The 25,122-nt window shown below is 38.8% G+C and overlaps 1 protein-coding gene across 2 annotated transcripts in view; it reads right to left on the reverse strand.

The window, feature by feature from the left end:
* The window catches only part of HECW2 (HECT, C2 and WW domain containing E3 ubiquitin protein ligase 2), a 143,154-nt gene that overhangs the window by 115,450 nt on the left and 2,582 nt on the right, over positions 1 to 25,122 (reverse strand). Inside the window, exon 1 of one of the 2 annotated variants that reach the window (XM_026795747.2) lies at positions 15,691 to 15,831. The exons of the other annotated variant lie outside the window; for it this stretch is intronic. The gene's annotated coding sequence lies outside the window, so the exon portion shown is untranslated. Of the gene's footprint in view, positions 1 to 15,690; positions 15,832 to 25,122 lie in introns of those variants that run through there. 2 annotated transcript variants of the gene reach the window in all.

Consider the following 25,122-nt stretch of genomic DNA (forward strand, 5'->3'; position numbering starts at 1 on the left):
GTTGGTTCTTTTTTTTTTTTTTCTTTTGTGTTTGGTTGGTGGGGTTTTTTAAGCATTATGATTTCCAGTTAGTCAAAACCACGGTGTAGACACCCTGCATTTCTTAACATGCCATTCTTTTTGCTAAAGATGAAACTAGAAGTAGGTGAGATACTGGAAATACAAGATCTATTTTACAGCTAACATCAACCTCACATAATCATAGTTGCATTTTACTTTGAAGAGAATTGAAGTTCACATAGTGCAGGTTTTACTAGGGAGTAGAAAAGGCAGAGTGAAGAGGCGTGAACTGGTCAGAGGAATACGGGTAATAAAGTTTCTTAAATAAGGAGATTCCCAGGACTAAATCTCTGGTCCCAGTATTATTCTCTGAAATCAGTAAGAAAATCACAGAAATGATGTTACTTTAAAGACTGTTTTTCATTACTTGTAGATTTGGGGCTCTTCCTCCTCCACTTGCTTCAAGGTTCCTTATCAGAATTCGTCACCATCATCTTAACCGTCCCTGAAACACCTTCTGAAGTATGATACACTAAGAAAATGGTTTAAACCCTCCTGACACATTCAACTGAGAATTTCTATATAAAGCTCTCCTCAATTCTCTTTCACAGTATCCCTGACACCTTCTGTAGTTGACACCTAAGAGATGTTAGCACTGTATTGCCATGAACTATGTGAATATTTTAAATTACTTTTAAAATATTTATGAAAAAAAGACTGAATAATATTGTCATAATTCATATTTTTGATCTTGTTTCCAATTACTTCTTTTTAATACCTACCACTAGGAATTAGGATTTGAAAAAAACAAATGACAGAACATTATGAACAAGCTACACTGCCAGGAACAGTTTTCCAGAGCCATGTTTTATTTGAGAGAACTGTCACTCTTCAATAAACAGCAGATTTCATTAGCATGTTGTTTGTTAATTCATACAATTTGTGTATAATCAATGAATTAAACTGATAGAACTACCTTGAAATGCATAATTGTTTAGAGAAGCAGAAAACTCCTAATGATTTACTCAATACAGTACATTTACAAAAGGAGACTTTGAAATTAAAAATTAATAAGCTATTAATAGGATGAGACAGTTTGTGACTCATTGTCTAACAAAGGAAGCATGTCAGGGAACAAAAAAAGAAAGAAAAAAAATCACTAGACTCCAAGTATGACTTTTTAAAGCTATATGCACAAGCAAGTTATTTGAGTTACTAAACGCAACAAGGTGATGTGTTCTCCAAGGAGACAAAAATCAACAAAAAGAAGTAAATATGTCAACCTGGAACACACAACCAACGTGTTTTGTTCACCACAGCCAGCATGGTAAGAACCAGCTGTGTCAAAAAAGAAGTCATGTCCTGAAAACCAAAGGAAAAAGGGAGAAGCCTTCTTGCACATAGCTAAAGAGATCTCTCCACTAAAACATTTTGTAATGCTTTTTACTACCAGTTTTTCTGTTTTCCTGAAATTTCTATCCTCAGTGTGGATTTCAATTCATCTAATCTCACATCTGCAAGCCAGAAACTGTAACAGAAGAAAATGCATGTTTTGATTGCCAAGGTGTAGTTTGAAAAAAACCACACAAATCTTGCCCATACTCTCACCATTCTCTTTTGACTCATGGAAAATATTAGTCTGTGCCCTGCAGGATGTAGAAGCATAATAGTTTGAAACTAAGCACTTGATTAGAGAGACTGAAGTTTATTTCAGCAATGGCTCTCTAAGCTAACAACAGTACCAAAATTCTTTCAAAATTAAATACTTAAAGTGGACTGCTCTCAAATATTGTGGTGCTTTTGATAAAACCCAATTTATTTATCAGGAGAAACCTACTCGTTTTACAATACTTTCTTATCTAACAATAACCTTTCTTGTGCTACCCTTCTTGTGAGAAAAGCTTTAACTAAAGGGGCAGGTATTGCAGCTTCAAGGACCTGGTTGTAGCCTGACCACATCAGTATTTTGCCCAAACTCTTAATCTCACAGTGCATTATGAATTTTAGAGCTTACAGCTACAGGCACTAAACACACTCACAATCTGGCATGCTTTCAACATTCCCTTGATTTCCTTCTCCTCCTAAAGATAACAGTCTCAAGTCTTTATAGTCACTTTTTAGGAACAGCATTTTTCCATGCCTCTATAATTGCCAAAATGTATTGCAGTGATCAAGTGCACGTTCCTAAGGCCCTTTGATGCACTATAAAGGGAATGTCTAAGTTTGAGGCTTATCATGCTACTCTTCCAGCACTTGATATAGATCATCTGAACACAGTCAAATAAGTAAAAGGAAGACTCATTGGTCAGTCTTTTTCATATATGATCTGCTCCTATGCAAAGAAAAGTGTCCCATATTATTTCTCCAAAAGAATTCGCTCTCAGAAAATTATTTGTAATGTTTCTGATAAACCAGTACAGTGCCAGCAAAGTTGGCCAAAAATAATGGAAGACTAGTCCAAATTCCCTAATTTGGAAAGACTGCCAAACTCCCCACAGTAAGTGGCTGACATTCTCTATTTTTATGTCAAAATATTTATCAGCTTTCCCCCAACAACTGCTACACTGACTTTATAAAAGCAGTAGTCAATATCTGTAGTGCACTGTATTGCTCCATATGCAATGTCTTTCACTCTGAACCCACCCATGTTTCTGAAGTAACACAAATAAAAAAGATTAGTACAATATATACCAAAAACCCAAACACTGTGGGGAGTATCAGCCGTCTCTGCCTCTCCCACCCGGCCTGTCTTTGCCTTCCTTTCCTCCGCTTCACTCTCTGGCAGATTGTTTTCTGTCACCTCGGACCAGGGATGGAGAACCCTTCTCAGCCCTGCTCTCCCAGGGCCCTGGCACAGCTTTCAGGCAGCTCCCCAGAGGGGCTGAGCATCCTTCTGCTTTCCTTCACCCCTCCATCAAAGCCTCCCCCTGCCTCCTCTCTGCCACCCTTCTGGGAAAGGGACCCAAAAACCCAGAAAATTATGCATACTATTCTTAAGGAGTAAATGAATTGGTTTGACCTCAGATAAATTACTACTTAAAAAGAAATAATGTTTTATAACCTCCTCAAAATATTCCTTGTGAATTGCCACAGAATTTTTCAATGCAATCAAAATACTGCTATATTGTGGCTGGGATTTGAGAAAACTCCTTTCTGTTTCTGGTAAATGCATAATGTAATAAACTCAACAACCATAATCTAAGAGAACAACTGAATGCAATCAGCAAAAAATCAACAGTAATTTAAGTTTTCCCTGCATCAAGGTATCTGTGGGCGGTAGGAGAGAAGCACTATGAACAGCAGTCATTTGGCTCTTATCTCAAGTGTTGGGGTTCCTCAGTAATGAATCTGACTTTATGGAAACACTAGTTTCCTAAATGTATTTAAAGAGGGCAGGAGAAAGAGGAAGGCATTGAAACACTAACACTTCATTAATTCAGCACAGATCACAACTGGAAATCAGAACTTCCATCACGTGTTTTCAACGCAGTTGATCTTAAGGTCACTTACAGCATCACCCATTGCTGGGTCCATACATACATGCACTGAACAGAACACAAACACAGTATGGTAACACCTTCATTAGTCATTTTTCAATAAACATCTTCGAGTAAGAATTAAAGTACCTTATTTAATGCATATCATATTGTTTTCATCTCTATGTATTACTGCTATGGCAAGCTGTCTAAAAAACCTGCCTTCAAAGAGACAAACTCAATTACTATCATTTTTTGCATCATTGTACAGTTAAGACCAAAATGTTGCATAAGCTCTCAAATCTACAACAAAATACTATTGCCACAGTTCACTATTGCCACAGTTCATAAAAGCTGTTTATGCTCATACCAGCCAGTTAAATCATGCTGGATTGCAATGGATGTATGCTCTCTGCAATTGGAATGAATTCCACACAGGAATATCTCTCAGATCGTACTATGACACTGAAATAGTCCCAAATACACAAGGAAATTTGTATTCACAACAGGTGAGTAGATGCATGAATAAACTGAAGTGCTGTTTTACATTTTTAAAAAATTTATACAAACTTCCTGCGCAAGTATGTAAGTCACGAGTAGCAAAAACCCAAAGTATAAAAGATTGAAGCTGCTTTCACAAAGCTGCTGATTTCAGGAGGTTTCAGATAGGACACGGCATGGATAGGAAATCCCAGGGGAGCTTAAACTCCATAAAAATATATAATCATATTTCCTTCTAAGAAGCCTTCCTCAAGAGATGTTTTGCTAATTCCTTTCAGAGCCCACTGCTTCACTGCGTGAGCCCAGACCTCTCTCTCCTCCTGTGCCCTGGGGCTGCCGGAGGCGCTCCCTTCCCCTAAGCCGGGCTGAGAACTGCGGGCACCGCGGCTTCCAGCAGGGAATGCTCGGCTCCGCACCCCTCACTCCCTCCCCGTCACACTGACACTTCTAAAAGGTATTTCCTGAGCCTGGGAAAAACAATAGCGTGACACTGAAGCTGGTTTTGGCACGGCTTTGTAACGCAATGAGCACACAGCGCCCTTCCACTGCTCCTCACTTGCGCCGCTCCTGCTGCTGTGCAGAGTAAATCATTCCTAAATTCAGCACTGCGGAACTGGCAGTGAATTACTGGCTACAGTGTGCTGTGGTACATCATAACAATGTGAGTAGAACTGGTATGAAAATATTCATGTTTGCTTCTTAAATATTAAACATTGATTCAATAGTCCTAAAAAATTTATTCCCTGTAACCAAGGCAAGGGGAGCTGCCATGCAGCTCCATTCTGACGTGCCTGGATTTGGGATTTTCAGTTTCTGTTGTAAAATGAAAAGGATGTGTGTGCATACACGTCCACATATTTATACAGACACTTACACAAATGGAAGTTGTATTTTTTTTTAGTATCAAACTCAAAAGCTCAACTGAATAAAAATTAGGATGCTCTCACCTTGCAGTGGAAGCCCTTGCTCTAACAAAGCTCATCCATCAACATTACATGGATCCATGTTTACCAATGTACTTATTGTGTTTAATTGTACAATCCTTATGCAGCACTTAGAAAAACTCATGGCATGTGTTCACATTGAGTTGGACACAGGTACAGACTTCTAGATATTATATATAAATTAAAATCACTAGTGCCAGGATGAAGGAAGAAGCTTGTAACAGCCAATTTGTTAGAATTAAGCTTCCAAAAATATTTAATAGTGCTCAGGAGAATTGTTCATATAATTTAATGTCATTCATCCCAAGGTTTAGGTTCCTAAAAGCAACTGTGGAGAACAAATCATTTCTTCCTTTTGAGGAAGGATTTGCCTTCACACTAAATTGCCAGTACACTCATCAAATTTGATATATCATGTCTATTTTTTCTAGGATTAAATGGAAAACCATTTTTGGTGAGTGACATACAAATACTTTTGATAGCTGCTCCTTAACTCTTCTAATACTATTTTTCAGGAATTTTTACTGGCAAAGTGGAAATGATATTAAAACCCTCTTTATCGCTCTTCATTTCTGTAGAACACACTCAGTTTGACTTTTACCACATGCTAATAATTATTTTGAGGAAGACCTCCATGAGAAGACATTACAACATCCATCTGATGTATTTATGAAGCCTGAAACACTGTAATATTCCAGAGATACTTAAAGATTAGACATGTACCATCAGTGAGTCATTGCAGTATCTGCATTCACTGGTATTTATAACAATGGCAATGCACAAGAACCCCACATGGAAACAGATGGACAGATCATCATTATCGAAGAAAAAAGATCCTCAAAATTACAGATATCCCTTGTAGATGTATGGTTGGAGAAAAATATGATACAGTAAAACAATAAACTATTTCTATGCAAGTAAAAAAATAGTCTGGAATGAGAGATGTGCCAATTCAAAAAGCAAAACCGAAGAACGCTGCTGAGAAGAGAGACAAACTGGTAACAATAGTTACAGGCTAATACTATTGCAATCTAGTAACAGTCCTTTATCTTTATAGTATTATTTTTTTTATATGCTACATTTTATAACTCACCCCCTTCATTTTCTGTAGCATTTTCTTTGTGCTTCTTTTACTGGTATTGTACTAAGTCCTCTAAGAACATGAAACACTACTACTACTATGATTGTTATTGTTTTCCTTCATGTATTAAAAATACAAACCTATGAAGGAAAAACATTACACTCACCAACATCACATACATCAACCCAGTAAGATTCATAATTTAAAATTAGATATATATCATTTGTGTGATATTCACAATTACTAATGATCAAATTGTTAGAGAAAACAATGGAGAAAACTGTAATCTTGAAGAGTGGTAAGTAGGTTAATATGTAAAAAGTGAGGTAACTTCCCATTCACTTTGAAAATTATTATCATATATATTTATTTGTAAGAACATATTTTAGCTACATTGAGAGTGTACTTGAGGCTGGCATTAACCAAGATTAGCTTAACTGATTTTTCAAGGAGCTGTGCCAGTTACTACATGATAGCACCTGGTACTTCACCTTTTACCTCTGTGTGAATGACTTTTTCCAGTGCCTGGATGCACCATGGTTTACTGCATGTCACAATTCATCACTAGAACTGCTCAGCATGAAGTCCACAAACAATGGGGGTCACAAGGAAGCTGTCAGGTTTTGTCTGAGAAATGACCCCTGCTCTTCATTCACATTCTTTGCACAATATCCCAGCACTCTCAAACAACTGACATGGAAACGTCACTGATGGCATCCTAAACTGCCTAGAATGGAAAGGACAAAAAATGCAGGTGATACACATACTACACAAGTGTATGATAGTTTTTCAGCACTGGTTAAACTCATCAATCTTTTAGAAATGCTGGGGGGGGGGTTGATTTTTTAATAACAATCTTGTTATTTTTCCACGATTGTGAAGGTGAACTTGTTTATTGGGAACTGCCATGGTGGACTTTGCCCTTTGCATGTCTTAAGCTTCACTTGCCGTAGCCAAAAATGTAGGAAAGAATCCAAGCCTCAAGTTTTCATTTCTATTCTGATGTCAAAGCTATGCCAAAATTTCACAGAATCATAGAATATGCTTGATTGGAAGGGACCTGTGGAGTCCAGCTCCTGGTCCTGCCCAGCACCCAAGAATTGCACCATGTACCTGAGAGTGTCATCCAAAGGTGTCTTGAACTCTGCTGGGCTTAGGGCTGTGACCACTTCCCTGGAAGGAGTTGCTATCCTACAGCCACCCTGCAAGTGGCACAAATATCACAGAGGTCTGGGACTGCACACAAGCTCTCACTTAGCCTGGAGCCACAAAAACCATGGAAGAGATCCCTCACTTTGACATTCCTTATGGTAAAAGAGGTATGACGGCAGCCATCTGGGCACTGGGAGCCAACTCCAAGAAAAAAATATACTAAGAATTTTTTAATTTAGAAAAACCCAACGATGCTCTCTAGCAGTAGAAGTGAAAACCTGGATAACCTGGATGTTTTGGATGCTTGGGAAGAAACAGTCTGCACTAAAAAAAAATCTCTAACCAAACAAAATCATTATTGACTGGACACCCCTAAGCATTATCTTTGAGAACTTCCAACTTGGATTTCATCATGTAAGGCTTGATTTAGATTGGCCTATCCAACTTTAATGGACTTAGGAAAAAAATACCCTCTTGGCCAGGGAATATTTATGTATTAAGATACTAAGAAATATCTCCAAGAAGGAATCAAACAAGGTGCTCTGTCTCACAGAGTGAGAATTCCTACCCCAAAGAATATTAAAAAAAAATAAATTAAACAGATAAATGAGTATCAAAATAAAAAGCATCTGGAGGTCAACAGCACAGGAAAATTTCAAAATAAAGTCCAGTTTGCTAGAGCCTGCATTTTAGAAAGCATTGGGCTCTCAAAGTCAGTGGGAACTGTTATATTCCCACTGGACTATAACAAGGGTAGGACCTGCCAGGGCAGAGTCCTGTGTGTGCCTGAAGAATGGCTCTAACTATCCTGCTCTCACCTGACAGTTAAAAATGCACATGAAAGGCCAACTTAGCATTGTGGAAACTTTACCACTCTATCAAGCCTTATTAAATCTTGAGCTGTTCAGCAGCTCCCCTAGTGTTCAGAAAGCTTACAAAAGGGCAAGAGCATCTTAGAAGCTGAAAAAATATGCTTATTTTTATAAAAACCTTAGAAGTGATTACCTGTAGAATCCATTCATATCATCTTTCTCCCTCCTGCCTTCTACAGTTCTATTCCTCCAGACTTAGGACCTATCCTCTTATTTTCTTGTCTTTTCTTCCTTTAACAAAGTATTATTCTACCTGAGAGTCTGAAGTACAGTTTCCTTATTTGATACATCAGCCATGCAATACTCAATGCCAGTTGTGCAGCCCAGTTTTACACAGAAGTGGATGTGTGAACGTTCACAAACAAAGCCACCCTGCAGACACAAGCGCTAGGCTACTCACAGATTGCAAAACCCAGCCCCTGTTACCTTTTCTAAATTTTATTTGTGGAAGACTTATTTTTCTGCATCCCTAGTAGAATTGCAGCACAATCCAGGTTAAGAAGGACTTGAAGACATAATTCTTGTTGTTAGGCAAGATGAAACTCATTTCCAAGAAGGATGCAGGCATACATTTTAAAATTTTTAATTCTGTAGCTTCCTCTTTGTTTAAGGATTAATGATAACTCTTGAAAGCTTATCCAGTATTAGAGGAATACAGTCTTAAACCAAGAAGCACTCATGCTACTAAAAGCACTATACAAATAGTATTCCACAAAAGAAACAGCTCATGCTAGCAAACAAGGAAACTGGGAGTGTTTATGGTGACCCTGCCCCACAAACTGCAGTGGGGCAGGATCTGAGTGGTACAGTGAAGGGTTTACACCAGCAGTGAAAGAATAAAAGTATGCACAGAAAAATGAAGTGTGGGCTTAAAATTTCCCTGCTTGGAACAGGGAACAAAACTTTAATGGCAAATGATTCAGAAATCATCCACGTATAGAAAGAAAGATTCATCAGTGGGTACCCAAATTAGGATATACATCACTAAACCTAAAAATTTGAACTGGAAAGAAGGTAGAGAGTGGTAGACCACATCAGTCAGAAAATCTGGATTCAGCTAGAGTATTCTCAGCTCCACTAACAAGTACAAAGACATGAAGAGAGAGCTGGGGCTCTTCAGTCTGGAGAAGAGAAGGCTCTGGGGACGCCCTTCCAGTCCCTAAAGGGGTCCACAGGAGAGCTGGAGAGGGCTTTTCACAGGGCTGAGCAGGGACCAGACAAGGGCAGTGGCTTAAGCCAAAGGAGGATGGATTCAGCTTAGATTTAGGGAAGAACTTCCTTACTGTGAGGGTGCTGCAGCACTGGGACAGGCTGACCAGGGAGGCTGTGATCTCCCCATCCCTGGATGCATTTACAGCCAGGCAGGAGCAGCTCTGAGCAACCTGCTCTAGTGGAAGCACTCCCTTCCAATGGCAATGGTGCCTTTAAGGTCCCTTTTAATCCAGACCATTCTATAATTTCAAATCCTCAGGACAAAGGGTTTCATTCTGGGTCAAGCTCTAATTCACTTGATGTTGCACAGGCTCTGAAGTGGCACTTGCAAGGCTACCATTATCCATTAGCCTCAACAAATGATGACATCAAATGCTGAAAAATCAGAGCAATGCCACAGAATTTCAGACATCTACAAAATCAAAACCCAACATCAAATAAAAATTAACATAACACGCAGTGAGAGTTAATACAGACTTTCATTCAATGATGGGAAGCACACAGATCAAGAGATCCTGACAGAAACAATTATCTGGTATCTCAGTGATAAAGAAGCAGAGCTCATCTTTTCTGATGGATCAGAAGCCACATCACTGCCACCAGCAAAAGCCAAACCCAATAAAAGAACATCTTTGATTGATTCACTGTCTGATCTTGTTACTGTGAAACTCTCACACGAATTTACTACAGACTGCAATTAGGAGCATACAGTTAAATGTGATTCCTCACCTGCAAAAAAAAAAAAAAGGAAAAAAACACACAAAAACCACACACAGGAAAAAAAAACCCTCACCGATTTCTTTCTGCCATTTTCAGGCGCCCTTTATTTAGTTAAACCATGTCAATAATCATTAATCTCAGATTCAGAATCTCCAATAGGACCAACTGTGCAGTAAAACCAGTTTTAGTGGGAGTTTTAAAAGAGAACCTTCCCTCAGTTCAATACAACTGTATCTTCTTATACCAAAGTTCAAAGCTCAGCACAGTTTAGTTTATCTTGACAATGATACCAAACACATTAGTCTGTTATCTCCCAACATACTAATTTCAAGAAGAAATTAAATCAATTGCCAAATCCTGCAGCATGCCCTTATCAGACCAATGAATTATCCAAAACTTCTGTCAAATCTTAGACACTGGTCCTGAATTTCTCCAAACAAGAAAGAAACCTGACAAACTAGGATGATTCCAGTAGAAAGTAAAGGGAACTCTGACATGTTGATTAAACAGTTCATTAACCAAAGTTACACTTTTTCTCTCAACCTTGAAAATCACTCAGTTCTTAATCCAAGTTAAATGTTTCTGAAGCTTAACCCTGAGTTTTATCTCACATTCACCTGCATTTCATTGTAAAGCTTATATACTTTGATTCAGAATTCCTTCTAGACCAAAGCTTTAAGTTTATCAAATAACACACACACTGTCTTTATTACATAATCTCCTATTTGCAATATGTCTGTGGTATTACCATCAACATGAAAGCCAATTTGCATTTCACTGAAAACAAAGCAGAAAGAGACATTCTCTGAGTGAATTAGCTGTTACAGTACTTTGAAGCATGTCCATTTCCCTACCAATATACAAGTAAAAAGAGAAAATTCACAAGACTTAGAAACACTGAAAACCAACAAAAAATGGTTTTCAGCTACCAAAGCTTCATTGAACTATATGTGCATCAAATTTCATTATAGTTTTGGGATTTCCTAAAAACACAGAGCCTCTAATTTTGTACAGTATGTACAAACAGTACCAGCACAAAATATAATTATTAACTATGTTTGCCTCTAGTGCTCTACTCCCCTCCCTGACACCCATCCAACAGTTGCCTCCACCCTGTGACGGGGGTTCTTGTGGAGAAACTTGGCAGCTCCCTGGCCTGTCTTCCCAACACACTCACCTTCCACTCCCTACCAGCTCTACACCAAACATTTGCATATTTTGGGACTTGAACTGTAATTAGTTTAGGGCATATCTGACTAATTAGCAACAAACTCCTAATTTCAACAGTGCTGCACTGACATGCTATCTACACCACAGAACCACACAGAAAAAAAAAAAACAGTAAGGCTTTTCCTTCCTTTCAGTGGTCTGCAACATGGTTTTTGTTTTCTTAGGATGACAGATGAAGACAAGACACCCAACACGAGTGAAGGCAGCATGAACTTATTTAAACACTTAGCATAGGTGAGGCTCAAATCCTTTGCTCAGTTCCAGGCTTCTCACTACAGAAGGGCATTGAGAGGCTGGAGCAGGTCCAGAGAAGGTCACTGGGGCTGGCGAAGAGCACAAATCTGATGAGTGGCTGAGGGAGTTTATCCTGGAGAAAAGGAGGCTCAGGGAGACCTTACTGCTCTTTACAAGTACCTGAAAGGAGGTTGTAGTCAGGTAGGTGTCAGTCTCTTCTCCCAAGTAACAAGGAATAGGCAAGAGGAAATGCCCCCAGGGTGCCCCAGGGAAGGTTTAGATTGGATATTTGGAAAAATTTCTTCACCAAAAGAGTTCTCAAACACTGAAACGCTCTGCCCAGGGAAATGGTTGAGTCACCATCCCTGAAGGTGCTAAGAACATGGTACACAGTGGGACACAGTTCAGCAGTGGGCTTGGCAGTGCTGGGTTAATGACTGGACTTCAGAATTGCAAAGGTATTTTCCAACCTAAATGATTCCATGATTCCACAGGGTAACAGCATCAAATGGTGTGCCCTTAACTCCACAGGCCAAGGAAAAACAGGTATTGGAGAGGCCTGTGTTATATGGACATGCTCACCAATATAACCTTACAGTTACAGTCAAAATCCAGCTTCTATTCGAAGAAAAAACAAAGGAAAACTCAAATCAATGAAATCGTCATCAGGTATTTCATTTCCAAATGAGGAAACTTGGGCAGATTTTGTTTCCACTCATTCTTTAGCCTTTACTGGCTTGCTTCCAGGTATCAACCAAGCTGCATATTTTTCAAATAAAAAAAGTGCTACAGCAGTGGGATCAGAGCTAGTAATTACTGCAAAAAGCTAAAAGGACACTAAAGGAAAGCTGGTAAGCAGAAAGACAAGAGGAATGCAGTAAATTTTAAGATATAGTGAAAAGACAGATGACACCTGAAAACTGTACAAAGTTCATTCGGAGGTGCTGATCCTGAAGGATGTAGCAACTGCCACAGAACTGGGTCCTGAGGACAGAATTCAATTCAATTGTTCTGCCCCTCTACACGACACAGGCTGGAGAATGCACCCATCAAATACACAGCTCCTGGGGAGGTGAGATTCAGTATTACCTCATCTAGCAAGGCCAGACAAGGATTTGATCTGCACTCAGGAGGAGAATGCAGAAAACCCACTCTTCCTGACCACGCAAGACACCTGAGATTCCTCCAGCACCCATGAAGACCAAATCCTGGGTTTCCTCTCTGTGCCTTGAACTGGCATGTGGGCAGCAATGTCTGTCCAGACATAATTACTGGGTTACATGCCTTCCCCCAGCACTTCTGGAAAGGGTATTTTGCCAGAAAGCATGTGCACACCTCCTGATTCACTCTGAAGCTGAGGCAAAAACCAGGAACAGGCCACAACTGTCCAAATTGTTCATACAGCATATTTTCTGGCACAGCTGCAGAGCACACAGAGAGTGGGCTGCAGGCTGGATGAATGGTTCTGGTAGTAGCAACCTTCAATCACTATTTTTCTAGAGCTATTCTTAGTCCCTTCCTCTGCTACCTTACAAATCCTTAAATTTAGAGGATTACAACACACTACAGCTCTTTTTGTGCAAGCAGACTTTGTGCATCCATAATGCACGTAATGGAAATTTGCACAGAAGTGGCCCCAAAATTAGAGCTTAAATCAACACTGGATACAGATGTATATGGGAAGTCAGTACTGCTGGATGGAAAAAAGTATTTAAACATTTTTATACACCGTACAATTCTTCTGTTTTTCTTAACAAAACATGTGGATTAATATCCTAAGTACTAATTCCAAGCAGCATCATTCCCAGTGTCTCAGCCAAGCTATAAGTTTGTATTAACACCTTCTTGTTTTATGGTCTTTGCTTCAAAGGCAATCATGGAAAATTGCAATGCAGTGCTTGGCTGAGATCCACACTGGCAGCACCACCATCCACGCCAGGCACCGTTTCACGTGGACGACTTCAAGGGCTTGGGAAAGGACCTGAAGGTCTTCTTGATTTTCTCAATGTTTTTGTCTCTGCAGTGGGACATGTTTCATAAATATCATCTTATTTGCTTCACATCCTATGCTTCTAATCATTATATGTCATTTATTTTCCTCTCCTAGCTACTTTTTCCATTTTTGAAGTCTCAGGGAGCCCTGTCCATGTCAGCTAAATGAAGAGAAGACTGATGGGTCATTTGATTACCAGAAATAAGCACGTACTCCCTGAGAAGCAGATCTGGTAGCAAGACATTTTCAAACTTGCTGATAGTAATGCAATAGGATCCAGCAGCTAACAATTAAGAGCTGCATCAATTCAACCTTGAAACACTCTGCAATTTCCTAGCAGTAACTGCAGCTGAACCTTGGAACTGTTCACTGGGAAAGACAGAGGGCGAATCCCTGTCACATGATGCATTCATCAAGAGAAGGCTTCAGTTTATCTCTGGAAGAACTTCTGTAAAGGTTGTGAAGTGAACAGCACTTCTTCCTGGAGTCTCCATCTTTTGCTCTACAAACTTGTTTCTTCACTTGTTCTTGTGAATCACAGGGAGAAGGTGGTTCCTTTTAATACCCAAACCATGCTTCTTAGACAAAAGTTCCCAGATGACCTGCAGAACACTTTAAACAAACATATAAATGAACAGGGATCCACTTGTCTGGTGATGTTCAGATCTAGTGTAGGAACAGATTATTTCATCCAGTTAGACTCTTCAGTCTTTGGTTTGCATTTCAGCTTGTGTTTTGGCTAGGGAGCAGGGAGTGGAATAAAGGATTATTTTGCTTTTCTCTGCTACACAGACTGTTGGAGGGTATCACCCCTAAGAAGAGCCAGGCTCTGAGCATTACTGACCACGCTTTGCTGCTGTTTCTAAGCACACAAGTGCTCACTCTATTGCCTCTGTGGTCAGCATTGTACCTGTCTGGCACCAAGCTGACACTGACTTACTCACTTGCAGGACCTCAGGCTAAAGCCCAGTAATCCTATTAAACCCCAAGCACTATAAAAATCACAAAAAAGAACATCCAGTTGCATTTCACATAAGGCCTATCACACAAGGCATGAGTCAGTCAAAAACTGTGCATCGTAAATAAAGGCTAACCTGGAAAAAGAATTAGCATTTTAATACACAGGCATCTACAGCAATCAACAAGAAAATAACAGAAGAATATTCTGAACAGCAATACCCTTAAAGTTCTTCATGCTTGTTTTCAAAAGTAATTTCAAAGATGGGAAGCTCAAGCATTCATTTCATCCACACTCATATTTTTCCATTTCAAAAGGAAATTCTGTCTTTTTCTTGTTGTTGTTTAAAACCTTTTCTCTAGGGGGAAAAATCCTCACAAGAACCTGCTTTTAAAAGATAATCTAGGGATTCTGTTTTGTAAAAATAGAGCTGATTTTCAAAAGAGGAAGGAGCCTGATTTAAACTTCTCAACATCTGCAACTGCAGCTCTGCCCCAGGCATCTGATTAAGCATCTATGGAAATTAAGTAGGCAGTTCAGCATTCTGCCAAACTGGACTGACAAATATGCTTCAATGAGTTGGGATTTCACCTTCAAAACAGTTCAGGTCCTAAATACACTCCATTATAAAACACAGATTTATTGCTTAGTGTTCCATTTTGGCCAACAATTCTTTGGCAACTTTTTTCAAGACAAAGACAGTACCTTCTTTCCTTCTGAGTTTGCCATAACACCCAAACTTTCAGTCCCACATTTCTACCACAGAAGTAGGCTTCTTTTGAAGGTGATAAACACACTTTCTAATAAATTATATTATGCAGAATTCCAGTCCTGTACTAAGTCTTTGCCTGTAAGGTCCATATGAAAATGAGGAAGAAAGTTTGAGAGAGTGCAAAATTAGCCCTGCAATACCATCTCAGTGTCTGACATGAAATTTAATTTTTGCTTTTCAGTTCCTCTCACATGTCTAAAGACCAGTTATAACAGAAATATATTTTATAACTTACATAAATTCCATCCTACAATTTCTTGTTCTGAAAACTACTATTAACAAAAATGCTACACAGATATTAAATACAAACATGTGTCTGATAGTACTTAGAGTGTTCCCTGAAAAAAAGATGACCACAATCATCCTGACTTGGAGCCAACAATATTACTTTAACTTGGGCTCTGCAGCAGACAATTCTGAGAAGTTAAAATAAGAAATGAACTTTTAAAAACAGATATGGTTTATACTGTGCACACTACAGAAGCAACATAAAAACATGCATTACAACCACATTCTAGATGAACTCCAACAATCTTTTTCCTTACCCCTACTAAGGCTAAATGCCTTGGAGACCAATTAGGTATTAAGGTCCAAATTTGCCTTGTTCAATCATAGCCAGCGACACACACTTTCCCAGCAAATTACTAGAAGCATCCTGTGACCAACTGTTAATAAGAAGAAACAAAGCAAGAGTTTCTCAGAGAAGATGATTTGCAATAAAAAAAAAAAATCACCCACATGTACAGCAAATTTTTGCATTTCACAAAAGTACTGTAAAGTGAACAGTTCTTAGTAACATGCAAAACTGCAAAATTATCCCTACTTATCTTTCCTTTCAAGCACAGTAGCTAATAATTTTTTTGCTCTCAGTCTCTCTCCTCCTCTCCCCTCCACTCCAAGTTCTATCTCACAATTTTCCTTATTCTGAAACACCTCATAAAATAATTATAGTAAATGATATAAAGTATTTTAAAAGTCATTCCTAAAGAATCCAGCAGCATTTTAATGAGCTTGGCATTTTGGTCAAAAAAGAACAACATTTATTGAATCACAACTGAGTGCATTTAACTGATTAGAAAACTTTGTGGAAAAAACCTTAAGTGTATGTGTTAGTTCATCTAGAGCTCAGCACAATGTGAGTTAACCTGTACCTTAACCGTGCTGTAGGTCATGATGAGTCACTGTTCTCTGGAAGAGCAGCCAGAGCACCACCTGCAACTTGTCAGGAGGCTGAAATGTGATTAAGTTATCCAAAGCTTTCCTCTAGGAGGAGAAGTCTTCCCTTACACAGAATTACTGCATGGATGCATTGACATAAAACAGTATTTCAATCAAGTCAAGTATCATTTCACCTCCATGCCGAAAGCAAAGCATAGACAGAGTAAAAGGTTCTCACCACAACAGCAAACAACTTGGGTTTGTTTTTAAAGGTAACTTTGGGGAACCAACAGTTACACTATTTCCAGTCAAATTCTGCCTCTTTTTTCCCCCAAGTCCTTTCTCTCACTCTTGTAATAAGGACTGGCTTTGAGCATAGCCATTATGAAAAGTTTAATACATTCCTGTAGCCCTAGGGAGATTAGGGGCCACTGCATGCAAAAAGAAAAAAACATCACAGGTGTCTGCTACATGTGAGCTGTTACTCATCTTCCTTGGAATTTTTCAAAACACAAGGCTAATTAATTATCCTCACAACAACAGCACAGAGAAGAACAAGGTAACAGTCATGCAACTGGAAATACAATAATTATAAAATATTACATATATTGCCTTCAGTGTTCTGACTTAAAGAGTTTCAAGATACTTATCTGAGAGGCTCCTTTTGAACCTGAAAAGCTGACAAACCTTCCATCCACTGGTCAAAATAATTGTAGCTTCCATTTCCTAAGTAGTTAAACAATACATCATCTTACATCCCAGGCTCTGAATGGAAACAAATGAAAATGAATGGATTTGTTAAGGCTGGCAGCAAATTAATCTTGCTTAAATTGCTCCCCTGCTCGATAAGTGCGATACACTTTAATCTTCATGATCCGATCCATTTTGTTAAACTACCTTTTCAAAATTCCCTTCTTTCTATTCCTTCTACTTTTCCACCTCCCAGTGCAAAGCTGTTGACTGGCAACCAAATAGAACTGCAGAGCAACCCAGTGTTGAGCACCAGGCTATACCAAGTGTCTACGACGAAACTGAGATTTTGCAGAAGTGGTTCATCTCCTTTGAAACTGCCTGTTGCCTCCACAGACTCCCAAAAGAAACTCTATTCTAAATTTACTAACTGATCTTCTTGGTATGAATTATATACTCAGAACGTTATTTTGCAACTCTGTTGCTGCTCTTTAAGCATTACCCAATGCTAAATTCCTATCAAGTACAACAGCAAGTCAAGAGCACAGCCTATAATTCTGTGCCTCAAATGAGACAACCACAGTCCAAGGGCAACATATGAGCTCAGGCACACTAGAGGAACACAGAACACTGATACAAGTTAATGACTGGGAATCTTTGTACAGCTGCTTTTTCAATTCTCTGCTGTGAGCAGCTGATTCCAACAAGAATATTAGATAGGAAAGGCAAAAGCATCAAAATGCAGAATTTGAGACACGAACACATTTCAGTGAGATCAATGATGACAGTGAAGTTAGACTGTGCAGAGTTTCTAAGTGTTGATGCAAATCATCACGCTCAAAGATAACAAAGCAAAAGGGAATACAAAAGGTTTCTGGACATCTTAAGTGCCAGAAGAATTATTTCAAACACATTGGTTTGTGTCAAAGAGTTCAAAGGGACCATGCAATTAAAGTATCACTGTCCTAGAAGAAACCAATAAAGATTTTCATTATTCAGATACCTCAGTTGCTTCACGTTAGTAGTGCTTCTATTTCTGCAACACTTATGTCTGCCTAAAGTACATATAAATCACTTACATTTGCTTGTTACTCACACTCCTGGCTTCTGATAAAATTACTTATCAGAACCTAATAAAGCATCATGGACCGTTCTAGACCCATGCTTAAAATTACCATATGCAGAACACATTTTTAAAAATTTACAAATGTGTTCTCAGCTCAGAAATGGCTCTAACAATTTCATGATTTTGCTAAAAAAATCTTAACTAAAATTAGTATTCTATGTGTGGGCATACCACTGTATTTTTAATTTTTTGAAGAGACTAAAAAAAGTCCTGGTACTAACCTTAATCTTTTATGGCTAAGTTCTATTAAAAAAACAGTAAAACTCACTCCAATTGCTAAAAAAAGCCATAAGCATAGCTGAAGCAAATGAGTTTGCAGATAGATCCTGATCAGTCCTTGCTCCATTTGCTTGTTTTGGAAAGCAGCATCCCACTCTTCCCTCAAGGAAGATAGGTAAAAAAATCTCAAGTGAATGTTATTCCTCATTGCTAATGCACAGAAGCTGCTGGAGGTGAAAGCAGAAGCTCCCATGTGCCACCCTTTCCTGACAAACAGGAGAAAATCTGACATCAAGGACTTTCAGTCTCTCAGATGCAGTATCTTTAAAAAATGTCACTGCACCAGCAGAGTTCAGCAGCTGATGAAAAAGGTGACCCAAGGCATCTGCTACAGACCAGGAAAAAGGGAGATGGAGCTAAATTCTAATCACATCCCCTACTTTATGAATACAACCCTTATTTTATTTCACATTTTGACAGTCCCATGGCTGGCCAGCATGGCTGTCCTCAGATGTGACCCCAACAACTCCAATATTTTTTTCCAATAAACTTTTCTTTCCGTTACCCAATGCAAGGGTAATCAAAACGCCACTCACCAGGCTCCCATCCTTACTAAACCAAACAGGACAAGAAAAGGATGAAAAAAGCCATGAGTATGAATGTGTATGCAGAGAACTGCAGAAATCCAAAATTACTGGAGGTCTGAGGAGGGATGAGAATGACAAGATAATTGCAGAGATGCCTGAAGACAAAACAGAGAGAGAGGCAGAGGAAGGAAATCAGAAGAGAAAGCACTTTGGGACATGTAAGATGATAAGATAGGAAAACTTCAAAGAAAGTAATCAAAAGAATAATTTAAGATAATGGATACATGACATTTCAGAACACATAGTCTTAAACCACTAATTGTTCCTGTTCTGTGGTTAAATTGATTAGAGTTCTGTGGTTTTCCAATTAAAATACCACCTTAAACACACACCAACTATAATTAGGAGGAAAAGAATCTCACAATGTAATATTACATAAAATCACTTGGACTCTTACAGTAAGGAAGCTGAATCGAAAATAATCAGTTCCATAATGGTTGAACTATCACTCAAAATTGGAGGGTAACTCTAGAACACTATTTCTAGGAAGGTATGAGACTTATGAAGCTTGATTTGGGGGGAATCCATCACATTCCTATCCTGAGTTTCAACAGGCAGGAAGATGGATGCTGGCTTTGGGTTTTATGTCACCCCCAAGACCAATAGTACAGTATTTTAAATCAAAAGCAATAGTGGGCTCCTAAACAGATTTAATGGAGGTTGGCACATTTAAGGAACAAAAGCACTGTTTATTTTATTACATGCTTTTTTGAAAGTGAGATACATTTGTGGGGTGGGACTAGATGGTCTTTAAATTCCATTCCATCCCCTCACCATGGCAGCAAGGGGAAGCTTTTCACATTGGGACATCACTTGTCATGAAAGGGCTCCCTCAAAACTCAAAATCTGGAAGCATTTGCAGCAGTTCAGATTTCAGTGATCTGACCTGGCAGACTGTTCCACAGCTGAATCCTTACAACCAAGGGCATTTTATCCCCAGTTCTTTGAGCACTAATCCTGGGCTTTGCTAACTGCATTGTGCCAGATCCACACACCCATGGGGCAGTTCACAGTCCAGCTCAATCTTTCCACTGTAAAACCTATACAAAAAATTTTCCTGCCCAATCCAGGAGGAACAGGGCTATAAACACTTCTAGCTCTTTATTCCTTGGGACTTCTCCATGTGCAAATAAAGGATAAAAACTTCAATCAGTTGAGAATTTAAAATTCAGTTCCTGCTGAACATAAAATAGATTATATTCTATTCACCTCAGATTTCTAGCCATGCTTCCTATTACAAGCTATAGATAAGTGAAATACCACTCACAGATGAAAATATGGCTAGAGCACCTAACTACATCTTGGAACATTCATGCTCTAAGAGATCACACATGGACTGTTTTTTATTTCAGGTGAGTAACGACAAGAAGAACTGAACATTTAAGTAAAGATCTACAAAAATATTATTACATCTGTTTACATTTTAGTGAGATAAAATGTCTTCATTCAAATCTATCTAACATTTTATCAAGATCAGAGAGCACAGGAAGTAACACAGATACCCAATGAGTTAGAATGTAGAATATTCATAGGAGAAAACCTTCTCCCCATATACAGGAAATGTGAATGTACCATGCAATACTTCTGCTGGTTTTCTACAGCTAACTACATTTTACCAAATTTTTCAAATAGTTGCTTAGTACATTACACAGGATGAGGGAAAACTGATCAGATACATCAGTCAAAGCAGATTACATCCTGTTAATCCATTTAACAATTTAAGCTGTACTTGGCATCATCTAAGAAGTGTAAATCACAGTAGCTCAATTAAGCACTATATCCATTTAGATTAGTTGGAACCAGGAACAGAAGTATCTCCTTTTTCAGTAAACCTCAGCAAGTCTGAAACAGTAAGAACAACAACAATATTACTGTATATAAGGCTACTTTCCCTTATTAAATCATTAAGCATGGAACTCTGTTGAGAAGACTCATTTTTTATCCCTTAATTTCTCCTCCCTTAAAAGACAACTTCTAGCCTTCAACAATCACACTGGCCTTGGGTGGTCAGTCTGAAAGTAGAAGATTTTTGTTACTGGTTTCCCAAGAGGCAACAAATGAGATTTACATTCCAAATGTATTTTGGATAGAGGAGGATCAAAAGGACAAGGCATCCTCAGCAGCAGAAGACACACAAGAGGCTCTGCTGTGACACTCCCTGGATTCTAATTGTCCTGGCCCTGCTGCTCTCCAGGCTGCAGCGGCAGGGAGAGGCCTCACAACCTGCTCTGCACCTACAAGGAGTGATGCCAATATTGATTTTTCATGGGGTTACTTACACGAGTAAACATTTATCAATTTATCTTAGGGTTGCAAATTAAGATCAAAATAATTATTTGACAAATAGTTTGCTTGCAGCTGACTTAGAGCCACAAGTCGTGAAGCATACCCTGTGGAAAGCTAAATCCTTTGCTCCTTCAATCCAGCTTTTTTCTTTTCCAAACGACACATAACCAGCTAAGACACTAAGTTAACACACAACATTTCACATGTGGCTAATCAATCCATATTTCAGATAACAAAGTCTTTGTTTAATATGCAGCTAGCTCTCTACACTAACCTATAGCTTCATAATGAAAAATTCAGCCTGTCAACCTAACAGCCCAACATAAAACGTATTACTGAAGCTCAGAGTGAGTTCATAGCACACACTCAAGTTAGTAAGACTTGTTTATAAAGTTGAGCTAGGTCAAAGTTGTATTTTGCTGAAAGTTATTTCATTACAAGGAAGTCTAAACACATTTTAGGAAATTAAACAGAGAAGTGATGTCATATCTACACACACACAGATTATTAGGAGAACATTTGACACAAAGACACCATGTAAGGCAGTCTAAAACTGACATTTACTCAAATTATGACACTTGAGTACACACACTTACAAGATCCTAACAGCATTTTGGAAAAGTCTGGGCATTGCTCAACATGGCACTATTCAAAACATATGAAGATGGCTGTTCTATGAAACAATGTGTATGTATATGTATATTTTTTTATACAGGCACACAGGTATGAAACAACAACATGCACTAAACTTCCTTAAAGTGTTGTTTTCTCCTGAGTGACAGTGGCCTCTTGTTTTTCTCTAGATAAAGAACATTCAATGGGAGCTTTTTCTAATCCACACACATGCAGCAGCATCGCTATGGCCACACCTGTACCTGGAAGGGAACAGGCCAGATGCTAAACGCTCATGGCTGACAGACCAGGCCTGCCTTGTCCCTAATCCATTTTGGGACAGTCCCTAGGCCATGGCTTTCCCTTAGCAGTGCTCTGTTAGAGCTGCTGACACCGGCCCAAGGCAGGCCAGGGAGCTTCTGACACCTGGACAGTGCCACAGTGCCTGTGACAGCACTCAGGTTCAGCAGGTACAGCCCCAGCCTTACCTTACCTTCCCCAGGGGAAGCTCTGCAAGACTTAGTGAGCACGACAGCTGTATTTTTCTTTTTTCCTTTACAATAAAGATATTTAGGAAATTATTTCCATGACTCTAATATTTATGTTGGTGAAGACAATGTAGACATTTTTATTAGAGCAATGAAGCAAGAAACATAAAATATGGGTTTATGCAGTTATGGCTACATTTCAGAGATGATACATTTACAATCTGTACTACTTATTTTTAGCAGGAGAAATCTCTTTTATCAAATTATCAGCTCAAAACAGACACACATCAATAATCATACAGGATAATAATAAGATCAACCAAGCAGAGGGGCCTTTTTAAAAAGCCTCTTAAATAAAGAAAACACACCACTGAACAAGTACTTCTGAAGCTGGAATGCTGTGTGGCCTAGCACTACGAAGCTCACATGCTCTTATGAGAGTGAGGTTAAGGAATCACTCAAAGATGGATTTTTGTGACAATCAGGATCCAAAGGGAGTTGCTGGTTTTGTAATTATTTTAGCACTATTTTGCTCAGCATGTAATATCTAATGCCCTTGATATGAGGCACCAAGTGAATTATCACTTTTGAGCATTTTTTCAGTAGGATCCTTACAGACCACACCGCTTCCCACCAGGCTATGGCTGATCCACTCCACTCACCATGAGGTGTTGCAGCTTCAGCTGTCACATTTATTCCTGGAAAACTCTTCTTTTCTACTCTGCCTACTCTATCTGACAAGGATCAGTCAATGCTTTATTTTTTTAAAGATGCTGCTGGTCATTCCTGGAAGAAAATGAAATTTACTGCTGTATGCTTTGGGATCATCTAATTACAATACCAGCCTTCAGGGAATTTTTAAACTAATGACATTGGATTTGTCAAGCACAAAAACTTTTAATCTGATTTTTCAAGTGGATTCTAGCCAATGGATCCTGGCCACCACAGCACTTAAAACACATTTGACTGTCCTCCATGCAATATTTAGGTGGGCTTCTCATCAAAATGTTAATTTTTGTTACCTAATATCTTTCACTGGTGGTCAATACAAGGCATATAGGGATACTGACAATGCTATTAAAGTCTTTATGACTGAAAGTCCATAAATCAAATTATGTGTGTGTATATACAGCTTCACAAATGAAAGGAGGCACAGACTTTGAGAAATCTGAACCAAAACACTGTAGGAACAACTCCCCAGTTTGTCTGCTGATCTCATGATGCAACATCAAGAAACACCAGCTCGACAATAGTTATTTTTAATTTTATTTCAACAGCCTAGTCTTTATTTTGAGCATTCTTTTCATTTCCAGTGCTAATATCATGACCAAAGCCCCAAACAATTAATTATGTCACAATGACTCCTCCAAAAGCAAACAATTCAGATGACCATCAATCATCCACTTTTGGGTATTTCCTTAGTTCTAAAGTACAAATAATGCACCATTTGAGATGTTAGGTTTGGTTTGACTGCACTAGTTGGGTTTTTTGGCCAAATGATGATGGACTCACATTTCAATTTCAAATTCATTTCCATTATTACTGTTCACACACACAGCTACAACTGTGCCATGTAAAAACATGGATAAATACACTTCAAAGAAAAGATCCTTTTTCAAATCTCTTTCTTTCAAACATAATTATTGCCTATTTTTTCAAAACTGCCTACTTGATGACAAATTTATGAAACAAATTATGAAATACAAGTATTATTGTTCATTAAGCAACTGCTATCAGCATTCTAGTCCTCCCCAACCATAAGAAAATACAGTTCTAACACAAAAGTGTGCAAATATAACAAAACTCAAAATGGTGGCACAATCCAATGGCTACATCCAAACCAGACTTAGCCTGGGTCACTTGTCATTTTCTCCCCAGCACTACCAGGTACCATGAGAAGAAGGAACAGCTCTCCAAGGGAACACGGAGTGAAATGAAGGCTGTGACTGCCCATTTGCCTCTAAAGCTAAATGGGTTCATCCTGTCAGCAGAACTTGGAAACATAACACCAACTTGATCATCAAAGCAAGTAACAGGACTCCTAGGTGCTGGAAGGGATGACTGACACACATCCTCGTGTAATGTGAGTGACCATCTCCAGCCAACAGTCAGGGCTTCACTTCCAACAAGAATTCACAATCCAACTGCAGTCATTTAACACAACTACTCCAAAGACAACATGCAACTGCCGTGCTACTTTCTTCAAGCAGGCAACCAATACTGAGAAAAGACATTTCAAGCACTGATGTCTATGTTTCTGTAAAAATATAAAACCAAAAACTGCTACTTGAACTCTTCTGTAAGAACTACAGTATTTTAGCATCATATCCTACCTCCCACAAAGACGTGTCCTTGGAACACGCATCCATGCTACACAAAGCTGTATCACCATTTTCCATCCTATTACCAGAGATACAGGAATTGTCAGCCGTCTCCTCACTGATATTCCAACTGGCCACAAACAAGCTGCTGTGGAGGCACATCACAGAAGCCCTGCATCATTGTCTGTATAACCATGCAGTTTAGCTCAATTTCAATGAAAATTACAAGGAGCTTTTCTCAGATACTAAACTCAAATATCAAAACAGTAGATCATGTCACTCTCAACTGCCAAAAGACATGATTAGAGAAACACCTCACATACCACCAAGCGGCTTTAAAGCGCTCAACACACGCTCCCAAGGTTGCAGGAGTATGTGTCCCTTCCTGTTAGGTTAGAGAACTTTTACATGAAACAGTCAATTCTATTCC

Source organism: Zonotrichia albicollis, chromosome 10 (assembly GCF_047830755.1).
Source record: "Zonotrichia albicollis isolate bZonAlb1 chromosome 10, bZonAlb1.hap1, whole genome shotgun sequence".
In the NCBI taxonomy this organism is placed as follows: domain Eukaryota; kingdom Metazoa; phylum Chordata; class Aves; order Passeriformes; family Passerellidae; genus Zonotrichia; species Zonotrichia albicollis.